Source organism: Mycteria americana, chromosome Z, assembly GCF_035582795.1.
Source record: "Mycteria americana isolate JAX WOST 10 ecotype Jacksonville Zoo and Gardens chromosome Z, USCA_MyAme_1.0, whole genome shotgun sequence".
Taxonomy (NCBI): Eukaryota; Metazoa; Chordata; class Aves; order Ciconiiformes; family Ciconiidae; genus Mycteria; species Mycteria americana.
Window position 1 is genome coordinate 61460237 of NC_134396.1, and position 23671 is coordinate 61483907.

The 23671-nt window shown below is 38.2% G+C and overlaps 1 protein-coding gene across 2 annotated transcripts in view; it reads left to right on the top strand.

Moving 5' to 3' along the window:
• Window positions 1-23671, top strand: part of DTWD2 (DTW motif tRNA-uridine aminocarboxypropyltransferase 2) — a 102498-nt gene that overhangs the window by 71146 nt on the left and 7681 nt on the right. The gene's annotated exons all lie outside the window — the stretch shown is intronic.

The following is a 23671-nucleotide window of genomic DNA, read 5'->3' on the forward strand; positions in this document are numbered from 1 at the left end:
CAGTCAGCAGAGGTTTTTTCTTTGAAGAAATTTTAGTTGAGGTCTTCCAGAAAATCCCAGAGGAAATATATTTATGAATTTAACATATTTAACTTTATCAGAAATATTTAAATTTATGTCTTGATCCAGAATCATTCTTATTGTCTGGACTTTCTGCAAATGACAGAGCATGAGCTTGGATGAACTTTATAGCAGAAACTTATGAGATGCATGGCTTAAGGTGACTTTTATAGTTTTTAATATGATTACATTGATTATGTCTTGTACTCCATGAGCTGGCACCCTCTAGAGAAGCACATTATCCCAAGATGTTTTGCATAGCCACAATTCAGGAAGAGGCCACAAGCATTATGTATGCACTGCAGGCTTTCTTGCAACAGCTGTTGTGGTTTGCAAAGGTGATACAGAAAAAGTATTCTGTTAACTTGGAGCAGTAGATGCAATTAGTTCAGAGGGAAGAATGAGCTGGTTTGCACAGCAGGCATGCTTGGCGCAGTTAGGCTGGTGGTATATTGTACGAAGCAATCACAGAGCACTGTGGGTGAAGCTGCTTCTGTTTATGAGGAGATAAGCATAACATAGTGGGAGCAGATGGCTAAAAAAAAATTTGACTTTACACTCCTTCAGCACGGAAAAAAGGTTGAAAAAATTAACCTAGTGACAAACACACGCATAAAAATGTAGGCAAGCTATCCCAAGTACTTACTGTCTTATCAGGAGTATGTAATAAGTGAATCAGTTTTATTTATGTATGTGTGTTTCTGGGCCACTATTGTAAATCCAAGCATCTGCTATCCAAAACCTGAATGGATTATTTCTGTCACCTCATACCTTGTTTTCCTTTTTTAAACAGCCAATGAAAATCTTGGGATCTTATGCTGTGTAGTAGTAGAAAAAAAGAAATATCCATCCCTTAAAAATGTTGAAAAGTGCTACACACTTGATTTTGAGAATTGGGGTGGGGGAGGAATTCATATACTGGTATTCAGGTATCAAAAAAGAATTTAAACGGAATATGCAGTGATTAGTGAAAACTGTGAGTGTTTCCCTGTAATTTTAAGCTGACATCAATCTAGCCAACACTCAAGAGAAATATTTCAGACAGTCAGGAAAGGGGTGTAAAGTGTAATTCACTTTTAATTATTTTGCTTTCCCTGTGTGTTTATGCATAACATTTGTACCTAATAATGTGTAATTCTTTGACATTTTGTAATCACAAAATACTTTCTAAACATCGCAGAAGAGCACAGTATGTTTTCATGAAGTTAGAGTATTCCATTTGTAATGTTACCATTTGCACAGGCTGTGTAACTTTTTGCTTCTAGCATAATTCACTGTAAATCTGAATGGTGTGCCTCCTTGTGCATGAGTGGGCACGGTGTGAGGCTGGGGGTAGCTTCATATTCACTTTGACTCTATAATTCTTTGTTGATGCACTCCTCTGCTACTTAATGGGTATAATAATGTCAGCAGCATAATGCCAACAAATCATCCTGTCTCTTTATACATTCTTCACAGCATTGCTGTTATTCAAATATTCAACACCTCATTTTCTTTTCCCATCATGCCTTCACAATTTCTGACACATCTATTTTGTTTTCCTTATACTTCCTTTGTTATAGGAAAATTGGTATCATCAGCTAAAATCTGGTTTCTTACAGCAAATTTTTAACCTTGAGGTTTACTGTTCAATTCAGCTTGCACAGTATGCTTACATCTGCTTGACTAGTGGTGAGCATTTGTGAGCATATGCTTGTACTGATCCAAGCACTGTTTCTTGAGTTGATATTTTGATATCTGAGTTAAGGTTATGCTTGTGATCTCTCTTGCTGTTCCTCTCTCTCCCTCCTCACCCTTCCATCCCTGACATGGGATTTATTTTCCTAACCAACTTCCTCAGAGCACAGGATGTGACTTTTAAAGACTAACAGATCTGCAGTCTTACTTGGGGTTTTAAAAAATGAGAGGTAGCTTTGAGATCAGGGGATCATCAGTAAATCCAACTTATTGTAACTAGTGTTTTAACAGTTGAAAATTTCTTCTCCTGCAAGAGAGTGAGAGTACCAAATGCCAGCTTGAGAATATGTGGAAGAAGCACCCAGAAATGACAAGAATGTATGTGTACTTTGATTGTTATTCAGACGTTTTGACAAACACTGTCTACAGTAATTTTAGTGAATATTTAAAGATTTTGGAGGTTATAGTTTTTGATCAGTCTTGAGAGCATCTGTTTGCAGTAATCCTTGGAGAAGAACAACCTTTAATGGTCAGGAGTTATTTCAACTGATGGAAAGCAGGCTCTCTATATGAGCATTTTTAATGAGGGCCATGTCATTTGAAATCATAATTATCATTTTGTTGATCTATACACCTGTCAATGCTTGGCACACAAATAAAATACCTGTGTCAGAAAATGTGCTGATCTCCTTTGTGTTAGACATCATGATGTGTATATAAGGACATGCAGCCCCTTCTAAGGATGCAAAGTCATTCCTACCAGTGCTTTAAACTTCCAGGACACTTGATGCAAAGGAAGTTGTTGAAAGAAGGATAAAGTATCCCAGAATGAACTTTTGGCCACAAAATTTATGTTCAGCTCTAGAATTGTCAATTTTCCAAGGACAATCATGCCTCATTGCCATCTCACCCGGTCAACAGTGAAGACTTGGAGAGTGTGGGCATCAGGGAGTCTGAACATCTCCACAGTCTAAGATTATCACAGTCACTGATTATTCCTGTAGTATTGCATGTTATTGGCTGTGTTTCTGCTTATCCTTCCACATATCTAGGGAGGCTGCAGTAATACCTGTACCAAATAAATTAATGGAAAAGATGATAAAGAATAGAATTGGAAGATCCATGGATAAATATGCAGTATTGGGCTAGCCCAATGCAGCTGTTGAAAACAGATGACATATCTCACAAGTTTACTGGAGCTCTTTACCCACCTGCTTCATGGCTCCTTCAGAAGCAATCTGACTGAAGCAGTGTGTGGAGGTCACTTTTGGCAGGTGCTCTCACCAAATATTCACAATAAAACTATGAGTCATAAGAAGAAAAACTGTCTTGTAAAAAAAATATTAAATAGGGTAGCAGTAACTGATCTGTTTTCATAGTGATTGTAATTTTATTTTACATTTTGTAGAGATGTCATCAGTGGAGCCCTCAGTGAATCCATGCTGTTCAGCATATTCTGAAGTAATACAAAGGAGGATTTAGTAGTTAAGTGATAAAGTTATGTCATGACATTAAGTTGTTTAGAGTGGTAATGAGAAGGGCCAGCTGTTAAGAGTTGTAGAAAGACTATGAAGCTCAGTAACTGGCCATTAACATAGCACAGGAAATTCACTGTAGATAAATGGTAATGAAAGCATATACCAAAAATTATCCTAATTTTACTTTTAAAAAAAGAAAAAAAAAAGCTCTTAACTGGGTGCTTTACTCATCAGCAATGAGATTTTGGGATTATAATAATAAGTTTCATGAAAACCTCAGTTCAGTGCCCAAGAGCATTGAAAAATTAAGTTTAATGTTAAATGCATATCTGCTTGCTTGCATGCATGCTGTCTTTCAGGCGTACAGGCCTCCTATTTAAAAAAAAAAGCACAAAGATTCACAAGCACCTAGAAGAGGTTCACAGAAAACCAACAAATGATCAAAGTATGGGATGGGTTGCATATAAGAAACAGCAAAGTGGGCTGTTCTTTAGCTGGAAAGACAACTGGTCCAGCATGGTGAAGATTTATAAATATGTAAGTGAGACACAAAAGGTAAATAAGGACCAATTGTTGACTATCCTTGCCAATACATGAAATAAAAAGCATCAAAAGAAATAAGTAGTGAGAAATTCAGATGAAAAGATGGTAGTTCTTCACACATGTGTGAAAGCAGTGGAATTATTTGCAGTTGGAATTTGTATATTTTTGAAGTTTGGAAAGTAACTGGACAAAATCATGGAAGAAAAATCTATCAAGGATTACATTGTTGTTAAATGGCAAGGGATCCCTTCCAGCTTGTGAGATCCCTGAGTTGTTGGAAGCTAGAAAAACATTCAGAGGAAGTACGTTATTATAGGTGTCTGCTGTTTATGTTGTTTTTTTCCCATTAGGGACAGATTTAAACCTATACTTAGAAAATTAAATATTCTGTTCCCCATCCCTCTCCCAAAAGAGGAAGTAGAAAAAATAAATTGGGTAAAAAGATGAAATAATGCAGGGGACAGTGAGCCAGGAGGAGATTGACACCAAGGCCCTGAAACTTGATGGGGCCTTAAGTGCCTGGTGGCAGTGTAAATAAGAAGTAGCAACTGGTGGTGAGAACAGTACGGCCCAAATCTCAAGAGAGAGGAGAGACAAGAAATCATTTTTCCAAGAGCCTCCAATCACATCATTTTGCCATGCTAATACAACTACTGTTGGCTCCTTCAGTATTAAAACTTGTTAAAATTGACACTGTTGTCTTTTTTTGTTTGTTTTCTTGAGGTATTTTCTGCACAGTAATGCTCACTTCTCTTCTGCAGATTCACTAATTTACTTGCAGCTTCTGTCTTCTTTCTGTTTTATCATTGTCTTTATACATGTTTGGTATAAACTACTTCTTAGAAGACAGCCAATATTCTGCTCTTTTTTTGTTTCCTATCTGTACTGCTACTTCTGACTTTTCTTAATCAGGCTTTCTTTTTGTTTAACCTTCTCAATGGTCTTTTGTGTTACTTGGTTGACTGTCTCTTTTTTTTTTTTTTTTGTTTTGACTACTGGACTATTTGACTGAAAAAGTCACTTCTGTGATTTCCCAGATTCTGTACTTGATCACATTCCTCTCTCTTATTTTAGATTCCCACTCCAGTGCAAGCTATGTTTCACCAGCTCTCGCCATATCACTTTATTTTTAGAATAACTATTTATTTTATTAAAGTCTTTTCTCTTCAGCTTATGAGAAAGCTGACGCAAACGTTTTTGACCTCACCACCTGAAAGTTCATAAGGCCAAAATCTTTTATAGAAACTATTTTGTTTCAAGATTATTTCGTGAAAGTTCCTGCTATTGATAAAGACACTTTGCAGGCATTCTGGAGGAGTGGTGGTTCTGCAGGGTTAATTATGAACCAAGGGGACAACTAGATGTGCTTTTTTTTTTTAAAAAAAGTAAAATTTTAAAGGTAGCTCTCAACATTTAAGAAGAAGAATGAGGACCAGAGTTTGCTTCTTATTCATATGACAAATCAGTAACATTTATTTAAATTGAGTTTACTTAGTATTTTACTGTGCAAATAAAGGATAGCAGAATTTGGTCCTTCGTTTTAAAATTGCATTCCACAGTCTTTCTCATACCACTGAGCAATTACTAAATATTCATGTAAGAAACTGCTCAATAGTGTAAGTAGTGGCTTTCTTACAGTCCTTGAGCCTGTGAACTTGGGCATTTGATAGTAATTCTTGCATTTACTTAAGAAGATATTCTCATTTAAGGGCAGAACCCAAGTATCTAACTACATTATCTGTGTACATTTTGGACTTTATATACACACAAGACAATATTTCAAATTCAGGACCAGATTTGGAATTGTTAAATTCGCATGTCCCTAGGCAATACCATTGTGGTTGAGATACTTTCTGCTTTGAAATCTCTTCACCAAAGACACTTGAACACTTCTTTACTACAAATAAAAAAAAAAAACCACAACAAAAATGTTTGTAGGTCCAGTGCAGAAATCCTAGATTTTACCTCTTTTGAAGTTAATTAGAAGTGGGATTTCAATTAGTTGACGATCTGTTAAGTAGTAGTAATCAAATGTGATGATAGATGGACTTCATACAAGACTCTCAACGTGCAGTCTTTGTAGACTTACTTCCATTACATGTAATGTAACACCCTGTCCAGCATTTATTTGTATTTGAGTCCATTCCAGCTGAGTCGTTTCTTTATCCTGGTCAGTTATAATTCTTACCTGTTTGTATTTTACAGCCTTGGCGACTAGCTTGAGGTCTTCTACAATGTATACAAAAATTTCTCTTGCAAATCCTGAAATATAAATTTTTTTGTGATGAGGCATGAATTCAGAGGCTGCAACAGCTCCTAGTTTGTTGTGCCAAAGGCAGTTGGAGAAGACATGATTAACTCCTGAACCCCAAGACAAAATTCTTGTTACCTAAAATCAGGGGATCAGTTCTTAAATTGCCTGTCAGCTTCCAGAGATTGCTTTCTGTCCAAACAGCTTATTGTTTCAAAGTGGGAGGGAGACAGTGTCACTTCATAGACTGGGAAAAAGAATTATGCAGAACGCTAGGGACTTCAGCAAAGTCAGAAGTAAGCAGAGGAGTTGATAAAATTGATTGAAGAACTTTGTAAATCTCATGCTTTATCAATCTGTCAATTCATACATCTGTCAGTTTCATTGTTTGCAATTAGTTAAGCATTTGTATTTTTATAATAGCAATTATTACAGTTAGACATACACATAACTGTGAATGAAACATATAAATTTGGAGATGAGGTGCTGAAGTCCCTTGCACAAGAAGTGCTTATAGCTCTGAAAAAGGGGGTAAGTGACTATCACTGGTATCTTCTTTCTTTAGTTAATATACAAAATTATGTATGGGGAATTTTGTTTTTATTACAGCAGATTTTCAGAAGTCCTAATAGACAGGTGCATATGGGAGCAAAAGCAAAACACTGTTTATTCCACAGTCTGTAGTTGTCTAGAAGGTTTTGTTGTCTTGGAAAAGTAATTCCAACTTTCTTAATACAGCTGTCTTCATTAAAATACAGAACCATCCTACTAATAAAATGAATTTCTGATAATTTCATCTCAGAAAAAATACAATGGATTTTGAAATAGTTTCCAACTTCATTTCAATGATCCTGATATGAACTGCAGGTGGATTGCCATGGATTTATTTTTAGATAACTGTTCTACAACTATATAGAAGTTTTTGCATATTATTTTTTTTTTAAATTATGCCATCTAAATAACTGGGAAAATCCAATTAATTGGATTTTCTTATAAGGCTGAAGAAGAATAAAATCCTCCCCACTGCAGGTTCTAGTAACACAGAGCCATGTGTGCTTCAGCTTTTGCAGAATTGTTAAATTGAGGATTAGGTGGGAGACAGTGGTTCTTACAAGTATTATGGGGAATACTGTGTAGTTGTACTTTCTAATGCAAGGCTGGACTTTTTGAGTAATGCTTGATGATCTACAGATGGCAGAATTGCTCTTATTCTTTTGGTGCTGTGCTCTGTGGCTAAATTAAGGAGAGGAGACAAATTGCCTTTAAAATAGCCATTAAGTGAGCTGGAGCCATACTGTTAGCTAATGCCCTTAAACAAGTTTTGAGAAAAATGCAGCTGCAGGAAGCAGAACCCTACCATGCTGTTTCGTTACTGCTAGGAATATACAGGTGGGCTTACCTTATTTGTAGCATTACTTTGTTAGTTTTTCAAGTTTGAATATTATCCTGCTATGCCAGAAGTATGCCTCTTTTCCACAGGTCTGATTTCTCTCTTTCTCTGTAGTCCCAGCATTTCAACCTGTTTGTATTATCTCCTTTTCTTCTATGACTCCTCATTGGCTCACGGTATGATTTTATTGACAGGTTTGTTGCAGACAAAACAGTTTTATGGATTTTAGTGTAATTTCAATAAACTTAATTTGTTGTCAATAAACAAACTTCTAATTACTGATTCTGTCAATAGAAAGAAAAAAACAAACACACAGTTGAGGAAGGCTCCCCTTGTCTCTGTGAAACCTCTCTGCCCCTCGCTGCATGCTACGCTTGGCCCCTTCAGTGAGGGGACAGGTGGCACAGGAGGTTGGGGGCAATGCATGGTGGTTCCTCCAGAGGTGGCAGTCCCTTCAGCATCCCACTGCTCAACCGCTGCTTGTGTGGCCGCTGCTTTGGCTGCAGCCTGTGCTTGTTCTGCTGCTAGTTTGGCTCCTGTCTCCCCTCTCCTCCTCCTGGTCTGCTGTTGTCGTCTTCTTTTTTGCTTTTACCACTCTTTCTTAAATATGATTTTTTTGTGCTGCAAACTCATTTGCTTGGGTTGGAGGTACCACGCTTGGCTGACGGGCTCAGCTGTGACCTGTGGTGGGTCTGTTGAGGAGCAGGCAGCCCTTCGCCTCTTCTTGCAGTGGTCTCTCCTGCTGCCTTTCTGCTACCAAACCCCTGACAATTATGCCCAATACATACCATCCTTCTCCTCAGAAAAATGTTACATTCATTACAAGCTCTGGTTTTAGTGTCACCATAACCTTAATAGACATGTCTTATAAACTCTGCGCTTCCTACGAGGCAAAAGGAAGGGATGTGGTAGCAATGTCTACACGTGCTCAGTGAAAGTCTACCCCTACACCAAAATCAATAACATTACAATCAACAATTACAATCAATCAACATCTATATGCATTGCAATGTCCACCCCTTGTTGCTGTGGATCAGGATATAGGTCCTGGTTCAGGTTCAACATTTCAACAACCTCCACCCCTTGTCTCTACAAAACATGTATCCCTACCGTCATAGCTGTTTGAATATTCATCTATCATGGCTTCCAAACTTTGTCCCTCTGGGGAGGCATCTCCTTTGTGGAAAAAACAGGATTGACTCATTGCTCCGGATACCCCTCTATCAGCTCATCTCAAAGGCTTTTTCCCCTACGGAGGACAGCATTTACAAGTGACATAGGCCCAGACTCTGGATTCTACTCTCTGGAGCCATCAGTGGTATCTCCCGACCTCCAGTTTCCCCACATTGCCGTAGCAGTTTGTGGTGGGTTGACCTTGGCTGGCTGCCAGGTATCCACCAAGCTGCTCTGTCATTCCCCTCCTCAACAGGACAGGGGGAGAAAATACAACACAAAGCTCATGGGTCAAAATAGGGACACGGAGGTCACTTACCAATTACCATCACAGGCAAGACAGACTTGACTTGGGAATATTAATTTAATTTATTGCCAGTCAAACAGAGCAGGATAATGTGAAATAAGGACAAATGTAAAAAACACCTTCTCCCCACCCCTCCTTTCTTCCCAGGCTCAACTTCACTCCCGATTCTTCTTCCTCCTCCCCCCGAGTGGCGCAGGGGGACGGGGAATGGGGGTTGTGGTCAGTTCATCACACGTTTTCTCTGCCACCCCTTCTTCCTCTCACTGTTCCCCTGCTCCAGTGTGGGGTCCCACCCATGGGAGACAGTCCTTCGCAAACTTCTCCAATGTGAGTCCTTCCCACGGGCTCTAGTTCTTCACAAACTGCTCCAGCATGGATCTTTTCCATGGGATGCAGTCCTTTGGGAACGGACTGCTCCAGCATGCGTCCCCTGCAGGGCCACAGGTCCTGCCAGAAGACTTGATCCTGCATGGGGGCTCCTGCTGCAAGGCAGCAGGGTGGATATCTGCTCCACTGTGGTCCTCCATGGGCTGCATGGTGGCAACCTACGTCACCATGGACTTCACCACGGGCTGCAGGAGAATCTCTGCTCCATTGCCTGGTGCCTGGAGCACCTTCTCCCCCTCCTTCTTCACTGACATTGGTGTCTGCAGAGCTGTTTCTCTCACATATTCTCACGCCTTTCTCCCAGCTGCTGTTGCGCAGGTTTTTTCCCCCCTTCTAAAATATGTTACCTGAAGGTGCTACCAACATTGCTGACAGGCTCAGCTTTGGCCCGCAGCGGGTCTGTCTTGGAGCCAGCTAAAACTGGCTCTGTCCAATGTGGGTGCAGCTCCTGGTGTCTTTTCACAGAAGCCACCCCTGCAGCCCTCTCCTTCCCCTCCCCAAAACCTTGCCGTGTAAGTTCAATACACCATTGCAGAGGCATCTCCCCGGGGCGATGGCTGTGGGCCTCCCTCATTTAGATAATTTCACGCTTCTGAATGAAGAACCGTAACTGGAATGGCCTCATCGGTCTGTGTTGTTAACTTACCATCAGGCTCCTCTGTTTTCCTGTCCCGGATGTTGAGGTGCCCATCTGGGACAGTCGCTCTCCACTCTCTGGCAGCGCCCTCCCTCCCTCCGCAGCCTGGGCAGCAGCTTCCCACACGGGCACCTCTCCGCTGCTGGCTGCTGGTGCCCTTCTGAGCTGAGCACTCGCTAATGCCCTGCTACTCCAGCAGAGCCTCTTGGTTGGGCTCCCCAGCTCTGCTAAGTGGTACTGGTCTTCCTGTAGTGATGGTCCAGGCTCCAGGCCACCACCAGGGCATGAGCTTGAAGCAGGACCTGTCCGTTGTGGACCTGTCTGGAATCCACTGTGTCTGGCAACAGAGCACCTCCTCCCACCAAGGTCTGCCCCGCTGCCCCCCGCTACCAAAATCCTGGCAATTAATGCACAATGCACAAGTTCTAGGTCTTCATCTCTGTGCTAGCACCTCACCTTGTAAGGACTCCCATACAAGCTCAGAACGGCTCAGGGAGCAGCACAAGGGTGTGCCTCCGTCCTGTGGGCAAAGTGGGAAGGTGCCTTCCTTACTTCATTGGACTGCTCCAGGCAACCAGGGTGGGAATGACTGAGCAGACACATGTAATAGGTGGCAAACTGTGGGGCATAAGGTTTTCCCTTTGAGACAGGTTGCTCCAAATGGCCAGTGCTGAGTGCACAAAACAGTCAGCAGGTTGCTCTCAAATGATAACCAGGTTTTTAGTTCCATGCACATATTCTCACTTCTGTACTAGGGAAGATGAGTTTAGGGAGCCCCTGTTGCTGGAAATGCTTTCAACTCATTTAAACAAAACAAAAAAAAACCCCGAGGTTTTTATGATGTCTTCCCATGAGTGGTGGGCTGTTAGCTCAGGCATCCTAGCCAAATTCTTCCCAGAGTAATTAAACATTCTTTTAAATTCAATTTCCCCCATTTTTCCAATTGAATTAAGCAGTCTTTCCTACACAGCTTTATGGGCTTGAAATGAACTGTTAAATGAACTAGAAAAAAAAGTGACCTACTAGTAGGTGAGATAAATGCTACCATATGCTTTATTTTTTAAACCTTTTTTTTTACAGCCACTTACTCCTATTTATAAGAGACCTTAGGAATCCTGTGGTAAAATGCATCATCATAAAGCTACTAAAATAGGTTGCACATTTGTAGGTAAACATAATGGTTTTGAGCCAAGACCTTCAGGGCAATTTGTGTATGAACTTCTTGTGGCAATGAGCTGCAAAGTTTCAAGGTACCACACAAATATTTTTACTCAGCCCTGCATTTATAAAAGCATCATTCCTGCTGAGTTTATTTACTCCCTTCTGTCTGACCTTTGTGTAACATTCATACTCCATCTATAAGATGGGCAGAGTCCGCTAAATATGCTTCAATTTGCAAACAATATAATCAGGTTGTTAAGGACGCTTATTGGTAATTTAAAATACCACAGTACTCAAAAAAACCCTCACAATACTTCATTGTCTTCAATAGAAAGGAAAGGTTTACAAAAGGTGTTACTGATGACAGGAAGCTATGTTCTTTGACCTCATAAAATGGTTAATTAGAAGTGTTACTACCACTTTGTCATTGATGTGCTGTCTTCTGAAAAGGCCCTAGAAATTTGCAGTGTCAAGGTTATATGCTATCTTGAAGTCCAGTCAATGAAAGAGAATTTTGGCAATGTATTGGGTAGAGGGAACTTTTCCTTATTCTCAGTTTCTGAGAAACGTGGGCCAAATCCATATGTTACAGTTTGGAAGGCAGTGTGATGAAAAATTTATGAAACACTTGTGCATTTCCGTTTCTTTCCCATTGTTCACTGACCATCTTGTAATGTGCCTGGGCAGTTGTCAACACAAACTCCTGCCTGAGTTTCCAGAGTTTTGATCTTTCACCAAAGTCAGTCACATCACCATCTGCTTCAAGAATTCTTTGCCAATTTACTTTGTTGTTCATGTCAAAACTTCATGCTGTGCAAAGCGAGTAGCACTTAATGGATTGACTTCATTGTTTCTGTGCTGCCTCTGGTGGGTGAGTGTGGGTTCACAGATGCTTAGGGGAGCCTGAGAGTGTTACCAAGCAACTTGCTTGAAATGCTCTCATCCTAGGGACTCTTTGGAAGAGCATTCTCATCCTCCTTCTGTGGGAGTCAGTGAAGGGATGCTCAAACTATTGGCAGGACCTCACTGAGCGCTGTATCAGCAGTAAGAAGTGAAGGCACTGCACTTGGAGTATGGAAGACAAAGGTAAGGGATCTTTGTTCAAGCAAGCTGCTCTTCTGCAAGCTGCTCTCAAACAAGCTCAAGCTGCTCTCAAAATGCTCTTGCCACTCTTTTTGTTTAAAAGAACAGAAAAAATTAAAAAAGCTGTTCCTTTAGGGACCCACCTGCTTTTCAATTCTAGTGTTGCTACTGGAGTTACTAGGTAGGAGAAGCCCATGGGGAAAGGTGAGAGATTAAATGCTAGACAGGAAATAATAAAATGCCATCTGGTTTAAGGCAAAGTGTATGGCAGATAGGATAAAATGCAAAAGTGTCAACAGGTGTAGGACAGCAAATTGTAGTTGGCAGTAGAGTCTTCTGCCAGCAACTGAACTTACAGCAATGCCAGGATTATCAATACAAAATTGGCAGCATTCACAGTTGAGCAGAAGCTGAAATTAATTCTGTTATTTTTCCAGTAATGACGGGTAGAGTCATGAATGAGTTCATAGACAAACTGTACTGGTTAAAGGTGTGTGAATAGTTAGATGCTTTTTAACAGAAAGTGGGTTTTGTTGTGGTCTAGTCCTCTGGTATGTTTAGATAATAAGACTTTATTTGAGGATTTGCCATTTTCAAGCCTAGAGGATTAAAGAAGGAGTAGCAGTCTGTTCCTGAAAGCATGTCCAAAAATCAGAAGAATTTCTTTGCTGGGGCAAGCAGCTATACTAAAATGTAATCTTCCATTTAGATAAATTCCTTCTAGAGGAGGTTAAAAACTTCCTTCTAATATAGTTAGTGCTCACAGACATGAGTGTAATACAGTTTAAGATGTATAGGCAACTGTCTGAACACCTTAAGAGAAGATTATATTTAATGTAAGAACAGAAATATAAAAACATCCATTCATCTGCATACAGAAAACACCCAGAAAAAAAGAGCAAGCAAGATAGCAGGAACCACTATTGTCATCTGGCTGTATCTTAGTTTATTCCTTTTCTGATGTTTGCCCTCTGAATTATTTTTATAAAATCTCACTGAATAGTGAGCTGAGAAGATGCAGAGAAAAATATGCTCTTTCATCCTACACAGTTATGGGACTTAGGCAAGTGAATATATGAGGACCAAATAATAAATAGTGCCAAGTAGTAAATACATTTTATTACAGTCCCCTTTTATCATCCCTTTTATCTTTCTGTTTTCCTATCTCTGTTTTCATTTGCCACAATTTCCAATTTGCACGAGAGAGAGATTAAATACCAAATTTTGCCGTAGAACCTAAGTAAATGGACAATGCCCTGTTTAATTCTGCAAGGGAAAGAGGTACGGTGATGAATCAGGGGTGCAGGTGGGCAGGAGGCAAATCAGAAGCCAAGGCAATGAAGGCCAGCCAACAACGGTTGCAGTGGGGAAAACTGTAGTAATGTAGGTCCCAGCAAGTGGTATGTATTCAACCGTGCATCCTCATAGTCATGGAAGAAAAATACCTAGTTTTCACTGACTTGTTCTGTAAATGTTTTTTATCTATATGCGTGTGACACTGGTGATTTTACTAATAACCATAGGAGAGCCCAGATGTCTCTGTAGCTGTAGAAGTCTCTGTGAGCTTTGACGGTAAATTTTTGTTTCTGAGTTGAGTTTTTAAATTGAATAATTTTTGAGGTAGCAAGAAAACGTGTTTTCGTTAGGTAAGGAGCTCATATCTTCTGCTGTATAATGACTTGAAAGGTAAAGAGAACTGTTAAAATCTGTTACGTATTCTGAAATGTTTGATGTGTTCAGGTTTTAGCTGCCGTCTTATTACAGCTGAAACACTCAAGGAAATATTTTGGACCCTAAAGAACAAAGTGTTTTATGTTAGGACTGGCAGAAGTTGCTGTTCAAGAAGACTCAGATCAGAGGGAGAGAACTGGGAATTACCTTGGTTCAAGATGCCACGCACAGTTGAGATATGATGCTGAGCAATCAACAGGAGTCTGTCCTTCTGACATTTAGGTTAATTTGAATGACATTGGTCCACTTTGACATTTTACTGGTCATAAGTATGTATTTATTACCTCTCAATACAGTGACATTTTCTTTGTGACTGAAAGGTCTCAGGTAATTTACCAGATGTCACAAGTGTATGTTATTTTCACTCTTCGGCAGAAGCTTTGCTTTTAATTTATTTCTTTGCCATTTCTTTGGTAATTATTGTTAAATTCTTTGCTGAATATCTGAATATCCTGCTGCTAGAACAATCCAGGAGCAATTGCAGGTTTTGTACCATTGTGCCCATGCTGAAGTTCTTGTGGGATATGAACACTTTGTAAAAAGGAAACTAGAAATATTTTTCATTTTGATTGAGCTTGCTTTCAAATAACTAGGTTAATTGAAGGCTTTTTTCCTTCTTTTAGTCTTTCTTTACATGTTCCCTTCTGCCCTTGCCAAAGTTCTTCTCAGGAGCTTCTTCCACTGCCTTTTCCTTTTCCAAGGAAGTGCTTACTACTATTCACATATAATAAGAAAAAAAGAAACTAGAGAAAGCAAAAGTAATTAGTAGATTCCAACGAACAATGTCATTTCATTGATGCTACTTTTTGACACTGAGGTATTTAATTTTCCTTTTCAATTTCCTGATATTTGCAGGTAATTAAAGTTAAATGGCTGTGACAATACACGTAATTAAATTTTCTTCCTTCATTTCATGACCCCATTCTCTAGATCTGTACACTGCTCACTGACTGAATTTACTTACAGCACTTTCCTGTTGTATTAATTATTAAAAGAATAGTGCTGCATAAAATATTGATCTGTTGCCTGACATTCATTTTTGAAATGTAAGCAGAGCAAGAGAGATATTATGAGAAATAATTTCTGCTTCTTTTTTTCTCTAACTACAAAAAATTACAATGCATGAAAATTAACTAAAAATACATAGTCATTTTATGAAGTGCCAGGCATGCCTGGTATGACTCGCACTTAAATATAATTATTTTTATGTAATATAATGGCAGTATTATGTCATTCCTTGTCATTCCAGTTATAGGTAAAAACCTGCAGTTTCAGAACCTGAGACCATAACCAGATGGTATTTCAATTATTTGTGCAAAATACATAGTCCAAACATTACTAGGCCAGTCCTATCTTCTGTTTTGCCTATAGCTGTTAGGACTTTCCTTTCCTTACAATTTCACTGTCTGTTAGCTCTTAATTTTATGTAAGCCGTATGGGTCAGCCTCAGGCTGCTTTCTTTTACAGGAATTTGAACTATTACTTTAGATTAGAACTACAGCTTGTCTGCACTTGGACTTTATTTCAGTTATCTATTTTAACTGTCGACCATGCTATTTTACTTTCTTTAAGGATAGTAAGGCCTTCTGGGTTTTTTTTTTGTAGTGCTTCTTGTGCTTGTAAATATTCATACAGGAAACACAGAGGAAGCAGTGAAGAGAACCTTGATTTTCTTGTATCCCTATACGTAAGAAAGGTTGGCGTAATTCTTGTTTGCTTTTTTCTCCTTGCCATTCCCATAGCTGTTTTAGAAGTATATCACACAAAAATATCAGGAGGAAGATGCTCTTCTTCTTGTCTCGAGTAACAGCACTTACTGTTTCTGATTTGTCTCCTGGTTCTCCATCAACCATTACTTCAGCTTCCAAAGTGCTTTACAGCATTGGGTAAACACCATCTTACAGATAGAGACCTTGGAACTCAGAGAAAGAACGTGGCTTGCCTAAAGTTGCACTGTGATTTAGTGAGCTCAATTTACTTCCTGACGTCAAACTCAGTGTCTCATCGGTCAGGAAAGCAGGATACGTGCATACAAACTTTCTTCAATCTCCTTCCAACACTGGAGGATGATACTTACCTGTCACTGTCAGCAGCCTCGTCTTGGCACCTTAGAAAGTGCTGTTTTAGATAACTTCTACTGATGACGATTTTCATTAATATAAAAGTTCATGTTACTTATCTAGTAAGTTAGATACTTACTTTCTGCAGAACAGCAATACCGAAGAAATTACTTCTTTTTTTATATATACTTGCTGTTTACATTTTATTTATTAAAGATAGGCCTGAATATCCTCTTTTCTTCTTTGAAAAAAGAGGTTCCCAGGTAGGCATAGGTTTATTTTCCAGACTTCCTTTGGGGTGGACACTTATTTCATACTAAATGTTTTCCACGCGTCATGTAAGTCATGACAAACATAATGGGAAATAGTTTGAAACATTGTGATTCCATAATTTTACCTCTTCCATATTGTATGTAACATTAAGGATTCAAGATATGCAGATAGGCATAAGCATCTGAAATAACTTTCAAAAACATTGTTTACTTTGGTGATACTTTCTAAAGTTTGCAGGTGTTTCTACTACCTTATTTGACAAATAAAGAGGAGACAATTTTATTTGACTTTGCAAGATGTGACAAGTGCTAAACTGTTGAATTCTCTTAGTATCTTTGAGAAGATGCTAAAAATTTGAGTTGTTACAGAAACTGTAATGAGATTCCTGGCAAAAACACTTCAGAAATTATTGCATAGGCAGAAGAAGGGCCTGTTGTAAATAGTTGTATAAAACAAATGAAGTGCTAAGGAGGCCACTGCAAACTATTCCATGTTTTTGTGTAGGTCTTTGATTTCATAGTGCATTAAAGAGAGAAATATGTAGCCTAAGGAATTATTAGGTAGCTGTTGGACTTTCTCAAAACAATCTGCATACATGGTACTAAGTACTTTGAATTACCAGGTTCTCCTGCAAGAAAAATTGTGCTTTGGAACCTGAATTTTACCTTAACTTCATACAGTATCGTGTGTCAAGATGATCAATATACACATATAGATTGGATTACAGATATATTTAGAGAAGTGAGGTATCTGCTTTGGTTGCTATTTTTTAACTTCAGTAGGTATTTAGCTTGCAGTTCTTTTAACTATTTAATAATGGAAGTTTCATGTTTATGTATCAAATTCTCCAGTCTTTACACAAGCTAAATTACAAAGTGAGAAGCTTGCTATGTGAGAAACTTGTCTTCTGCAGAGAAATGACGCTATTGGTAATGTTTTTTGTTTACAGTGTTTTTTTCTGCCATGGTTCATTTACCACAATTTTTTACATGTGGAAAATGTAATGTTATCTTGTACGATCATAAGAGCTTCGCGTTTATTCTGAATTATTTTTAAGGGCAACATTTCCTTTTTATGTTCATTGCTTCCTTGCCCAGCTCTTGGGAAAGAACCTCTATTGAACAAATTTGGCTGAAGCACTGTAGAAGCACTCTAAAAACAAAGTTTGGCAGGGGTGGGGTGGAGAAAGTGCATATACTTGTGCAGGGTTTTTTGCCAATTTTCTTTTTATTTTCTTTTGTGTTTTTTTCCCCAAAAAAATTTTCTGTAGGAATGTGATGTAAGAATCTCTGTCTGTGAAGGGCACATTCCTTTTGCAATTTAATTTCTCTTCCAGTCAATCAACTATGTCTGAAAATGAAAGCAAGGAACACAGTAGAGAAATACTCTGTACTTCTCCTCGTTTAAAAGAAAGATCAGAATATTGTGAAACACTAAAAAGTATTTTTTTCCCAGAGTGTACTTCTGGCATTCTCAAATATTTTTCTATATATCAAATCACAGGATATTTATTTTCTTTCAAAATTATTTATACAGTAACAGGAAAGAGACATAATGAAATACAGAGGTGAAGTTTTTAAAAGAGGTGTCATTTCACATAGTCATGTAACAAAGAAACATGTAGGATTATATTCAGACAATGAACATTAAGTCATTCAGTGAGTAGCTCTACTGATTTCTTCTGGACCATTTATCTTTAGCATGTAATACCCCACAGCAGTAAAATCTGGTTCTTAAATTGTTTTGGTTCCAGAAGCAAAGAAAGGGCATTCTTGAAAGTGCATAGAAGTTTAATGTATTTGCATACATTAATGACGTGTTTGATGAAAGAAGTTCTGGGCACTGCTTACACAGGTGCACTTTGTAAGGGTGTAAGACGGCTTCTGCTTTTGACCTGCGAAAGAGCTAATCTGAATTGCAACTCCAAATTCAGGTTCTTCTGCACAGGCTGAAAGGAGCGTAAGTAGATAGAACCTACACACAGCTACTGTTCAGCAGAAGCAATTATGCTTCTCTTGCAAAGATGGTATATTACATATTTACCACAGTTCCCATCACAGCAGCAGTGAGATATCCTGAGGCTTGTTGTACTGATAAGACTCTGGAGTCTAACCTGACACCATAAAATGCCTGAGAGGAAGGGTTTGTGGGATACCCAAAGAGAAAGGTTTGGGGGTTCATTGGAAATTGTCTGAGACAATGTGCAAAATATCTTATCATTTCATAGAAATTGAACAAATTTCTTCAAGTTTACCTGAAAGTGACAGTATAATCTATGACTTGTTTCACCATTTTACGTGGAACATACACAGGAATGTCATGGATATGCCTAAATATTCAATCAAAAGACATGCAAAGTGGACAGAGGTTTTTGTGACATCTGTGTAGTCTTTCAGGCTATCCATTTGTGACAGTTGCATGGCAGTTATTCCAACCAGTATTTAGAAACAGAGTGCTCTTAAGATGTCACTTTAAATTAAAGCCAAGATTGTGAACAAAATAACTTATTTATATTCCTGATTTAAATTGCAGTTGCATGCTGAGACTAAATTTACTCAGGCTATCTTCTCTGTCACAAAGGTAATTTTATTTAACGGCATGAAATTTCTATAAGATGTAGAAAATAGTTTGTTTTGGCTTACAGTTAAAAGGTGCTTGTGCAAACTGGATACTGAGTGCAAGAACTTTCCCCTGCCTGACTCCCTTTTCTGTCTGAGGTTGGTTGTGCAGTAGCACACAGAGAATGCTCTTCCTCTCCAGCACCTTAAAAACAATCTTTTCTTAGTTTCTAGAATGATGGGCAAGATGGCAGGATGTGATTGTACTCTTTCTGGGTTTTTTTGTGCCTTTTGAGTTCCTTTAAAAAAAAAGGCTTATGGTATTTTTTCTGGAAGATATTTGTTAAAGCAACAGTACATATGAACAGTAACTACAGCCTATGTTAAGCAGGATGATGGATGGTACTTGCTTCCTTCATTCTTTGAGAGTTGAACAAATTAATTCCCAAACAGAAATTCAGATTTTATAAGGACACTATCAACATAAGTAAAAGAGGAGGGGATCTTAAAATAAGTAGTAGGGTTTTCATAGAAGCCACAGAAGGATATGTTGTTCCTCTGCCTCTTTTGAGGTGCCTGTAGTCTAATTGCAGAAAACAGGACAGACAAAATCAAGAATTGTTGAGCATGCCTTGTGACAGAGGTGTACTAACTTCATAGCCTTTCTTTTCTGTGTTCTAGGGGATGCACTATTTTCCAAATACAATTTTGTATAATGCTGGATTCTGTTTGGAAAGTAAAGCTAATAAGAGTAATGATGAAGAAAATGGCATAGAAAAGGTAAAAAGATAAGCATATTGACATTAAGGAGAGGCCTGTAGACAGCACTTGTAGCTTTCTGCAAGAGCTCCAGGCCTAATATTTAAATAAGAGCAGAAATCAGTTGCCTGTCTTTAGACAATTAAGGTGTCTTTAGACACTTTAAGACACTGACTTAAATTTTTAAAATTTCAAACAGCAGGTCTCTGACCCCGCCAAGGCAACACTTTTGCTTCCATCAGTTCTGAACAGCTGAACAGGATCAGCTGGGTTGTCATGTGCCTGGGGCATCTCCAAAGAGGGCCATGGAAGAAGAACTCAGCCCTGAGAAATACTGAAGGGTCACTATTTTTACTGTGGTTCAAATCTGTTGTAAATGCTCAAAGGCTGTAGCATTTGCTAAGAGGGTGGTGCATTGGCAGAGAAGCCAGTGTTTATTAAGTTAATGTAACAGTTTGTGAGAATTGCTGACATTCAGGCTTTTGGAAATGCTGGGTCTTGAGTTACACATAGAAATGAAACTTGATTGTATGTGTTGCTTCATGCTGCTGATGGCTTGGAAACTAAGCCCCCAAACTCCCTTGGACTTATGAAGAGAATAGATACACTAATTTCAGTGTCTTGGCTAAATTCCAGTGAGTAATTGCATTCAGCTTATCTAAATTCCTCTCTCTAGTTTGAATTGGTTGAGATAGTTTTCATCTTCTGTCTTATGCTATTGTTTATTTTAGTGAGTGGTGTTAAATAGGCTGCTGTTTTTTCAACTTGACATTGCTGTATTTTGTTAGTAATTGAAATTATTCCAAAGTGTGCATATGATTTGCAAATTACTTTGACAGCTAAAAAAAAAAGCAAATTGTTGTATCATGGTATCTTTATCATTTTATGGAGAAGTGGTTATAAAGTATCATGATTGTTGTTTTGAAATGTACTTAAATAGGGTATTTATGTATACTCATTCTGAGTTTTTGAAGTATAACGTAAGGGATAGACGATCTGATTTTGTTTACATTAACTGTGGGGGAACTTTTCTGTAACTTTGAATTAAGCTTGTTCAGCTGCATTTGAGATATGCAGGTGATAGACAAAGAATTATTCCATCTAGGTAGTGCAGAAGCTTTGATGAGACTGTTGCAATATCCTACCTGAAATTATTAACTCCGCAAAAGGCAAGGCAAGTTTTAGACCTGTTGGCTGAAAATGAGACAAGTTGTCCTCCTACCCAATCACATTTCAGAACAGTAAATATTTCATATATCTAGGCAATTTTTTTCAAGAAGATACTCTTCCCATGTCTGAAATACGTACTAACTATATTAATTCATTTTGGTTTCTATATTGTTTTGGCTCTGTCTTACCATTCAGTTTATGCTCTAAGTTGATAGAGCTCTTCATTGTGTGTTTTATTCATTCAGTGGGTGTACCTAGTTTCTGATAGACAATCAGTCATTTGGTGAGTCTATCCAATTTGTGATAGACAAAGGCTACCCTGACTGTATTTCATGTGACTAAGGATCTCTTACTTAGATACTGTACCTCTCCGGAGTAAAGAGTAGAGTGAAATGCGTGTTTGTTGAAAGAGGCCTAAGAGATAAACTAGCAGGAGGTTATCCTGGTCAGGTATTCTTCCTCTGATCTCCACCACTGTGCTGTCTGTGTGTGGTATTTTCATCTCATCCCAGTGAATATGTAATTTTTCAGAAAAATGGGTGGGGACCACTCCACTTTTTTCCATCCTCTCTCATGCTTCCCAGGAAAGAAGAAATTTGGTTGCTGCTGTTGTTGCTGTTAGAAATAGGAAGTTGCCTTTTTGTACAGTGTCAGCTGTTTGCGAGCTGCATTTACAGACTTTTTGGCTCCACAGTGTAAGGTGGAGTGGAGGCTGCTTTTCTTCCATAGCAGTTGTCTTGCAATTATGAATAATTTTCCTTTCTCTGGAATGCTGATGATCTTAAAAGTTTTTCAGCATGAGCCCCAAGAAATGAAGTACAGAAAGCAGCAGACAGAACTATCCCCAGCTCCTACAAAAAAAGCCTTAAGGCACTGTTGTCTGTGTCTGAGGAGGGGGAAGCCAGTGTGCCTGCAGGTAGTCCATGAGGTGGTTTCTCTCAACCTCTGTAGAGAGAATCTATGAAGAATGTGGCTATCAGCTGTTGCGAAAAAGCATGGATATGTTTCTGCTCTGCTGCTCAGGGTACATGCTAGATAAATAATGGACTGAGTTTACCCTGGTTTTTAATACTTATCTAGGAATTGCTAAGTAGGGACTAAAAGCTCCCTGCCTGCGGTATAGATCTGTGTATACTTGAAATAACTGGCCTTCCTACTCTGTCATGATGGTGATCCATACATGGTCCCAGTAAAGGAAGCATAAAAACAAAGCAAACCTTGAGGAAGAACAAATGAAAATATTAATTTCATTTTAATTTTCTTTTGCATTTCATTACATACACTGATGTCCAAATTCTACATTTTGTCTTCTAAATCAATTTATACTCTTTTTGAATTTTCAATACCAAATTGAAGAAGGTAGTTGATAAAGGCTAGTATGTATCCACTAGCTTCATTCTTGAACCTGCCCTGGATCTGTTCCCCAGCATGTGGACTGAATTTGCTGTTGAATATCCAAGTAATTGTTAACATCTTTCATACAGTAGATAAAAATTCTATAGTATGACTATAAATTAAAGATTGTATGATAGGCTTCCAGTATAGTGTAATAGCAAGCATAATCTGCTAATGAGGTGCTAGGTATAAATTCTTTTCTTTTGACAGTCAGAGTACACAGCTAGAGACTAAAGACCCTGAGTTTGCAGACATAGAATAATGAATTACTTCAAATATCTTGGCTTTAAATATAAAATACCATGTTCGACTTTATAGTAAGTAATAGGCATTCATTGAATAATTTGTCATACATTGTGCCAATTCATTTGCAGAAATATGCTGAGTAGCTGCAGAAAATGAAAATGAGTTTTGAGTGGAGATGACCATTCACTTTGCAGGAGATAACTCAGTATATTGTCACCTGTAACCATTACTTTCAAATATCTAAGAATAGTAAGTATGTTCAGGAAAGATACATTTATATGTGCTTTGAGACCACCAGTGCTGCTGAAAGTGATCTCTCCAAACTATCTAAACAATCCTTGCTGGAAACTTTTAAAACATTCTGAAATGGGAATGTTTTGGTCCTTCAAGACTACCCAATAACAAGACTAGCATTTTTTTTTAAAAAGGTTCCTGTGATAAACAGGTTAGGACCTTCTGTCACAAAGGTACATTTTTCTGTCTTTTCCTATATTTGAGTTATATATTGAACCGCTATAGCTAACTTATCTGTTGTTTCCAGAATGACTTTCCTCTTCTCTTGTCGTCTTCTTTTTATTTATTTATTTTTAATTCCTATTACGTTGGGATCAGGTAAAGCATTGGAATTTGATCTTATTCATTCATGTTTCTTCAGGAGCTTGGAGTTTCCCTTTTATGAATGAGGTATCTTGATCTTTTAAGAGTGGGTGATTGCATGTAAAAGAGGTGAAGGAAAATGAAGTGTTACAATCAAAAGCAAAAATGGGAAAAGTGAAGAGGGAAAATACTGAATGAAGTGAGGAATGCTGAAAAACCTCTGGCAAGCAGAATGTGAGCAATGTTATGATGGCCATGGGGAACAGTCATTCATTTTTTCGAGAAGAAGGAAAAATAAAAGGCAATTGCTGGGATGAGATTAAAAAAAAAGAAAATTGACTTGCTCTTTTATAATAATTCCTTAGGGTTTATTGTACTGTACTGCAATTTTTTGGAAAAGGAACTGATAATTTTTGGTTAAGAATAGCGACAATGTTGCTAAAACATTAACTTGTTTGGCAAATTCTATTTTAAACATATGTGGAGATGGAAATTTTAGGAACAAAGGAATAATATCTGAATTTTCACACAAAGTCTAATAATGTAAATTCTATGATGTTTAAACTGCTGTTTATAAACGCACTAAAAGCTTTTGGAGCTGATAGGCAGTGTAGTGGTTGAATTAAATTTCTTTTCCTTAAAAACCTTTAACTTGTGAGATAGTATAAAGTGGTTATCACTTGAGGCAGAGCTAATAAATCATTTTGAAACATGATTTAGGTAAGCAAATAGTTC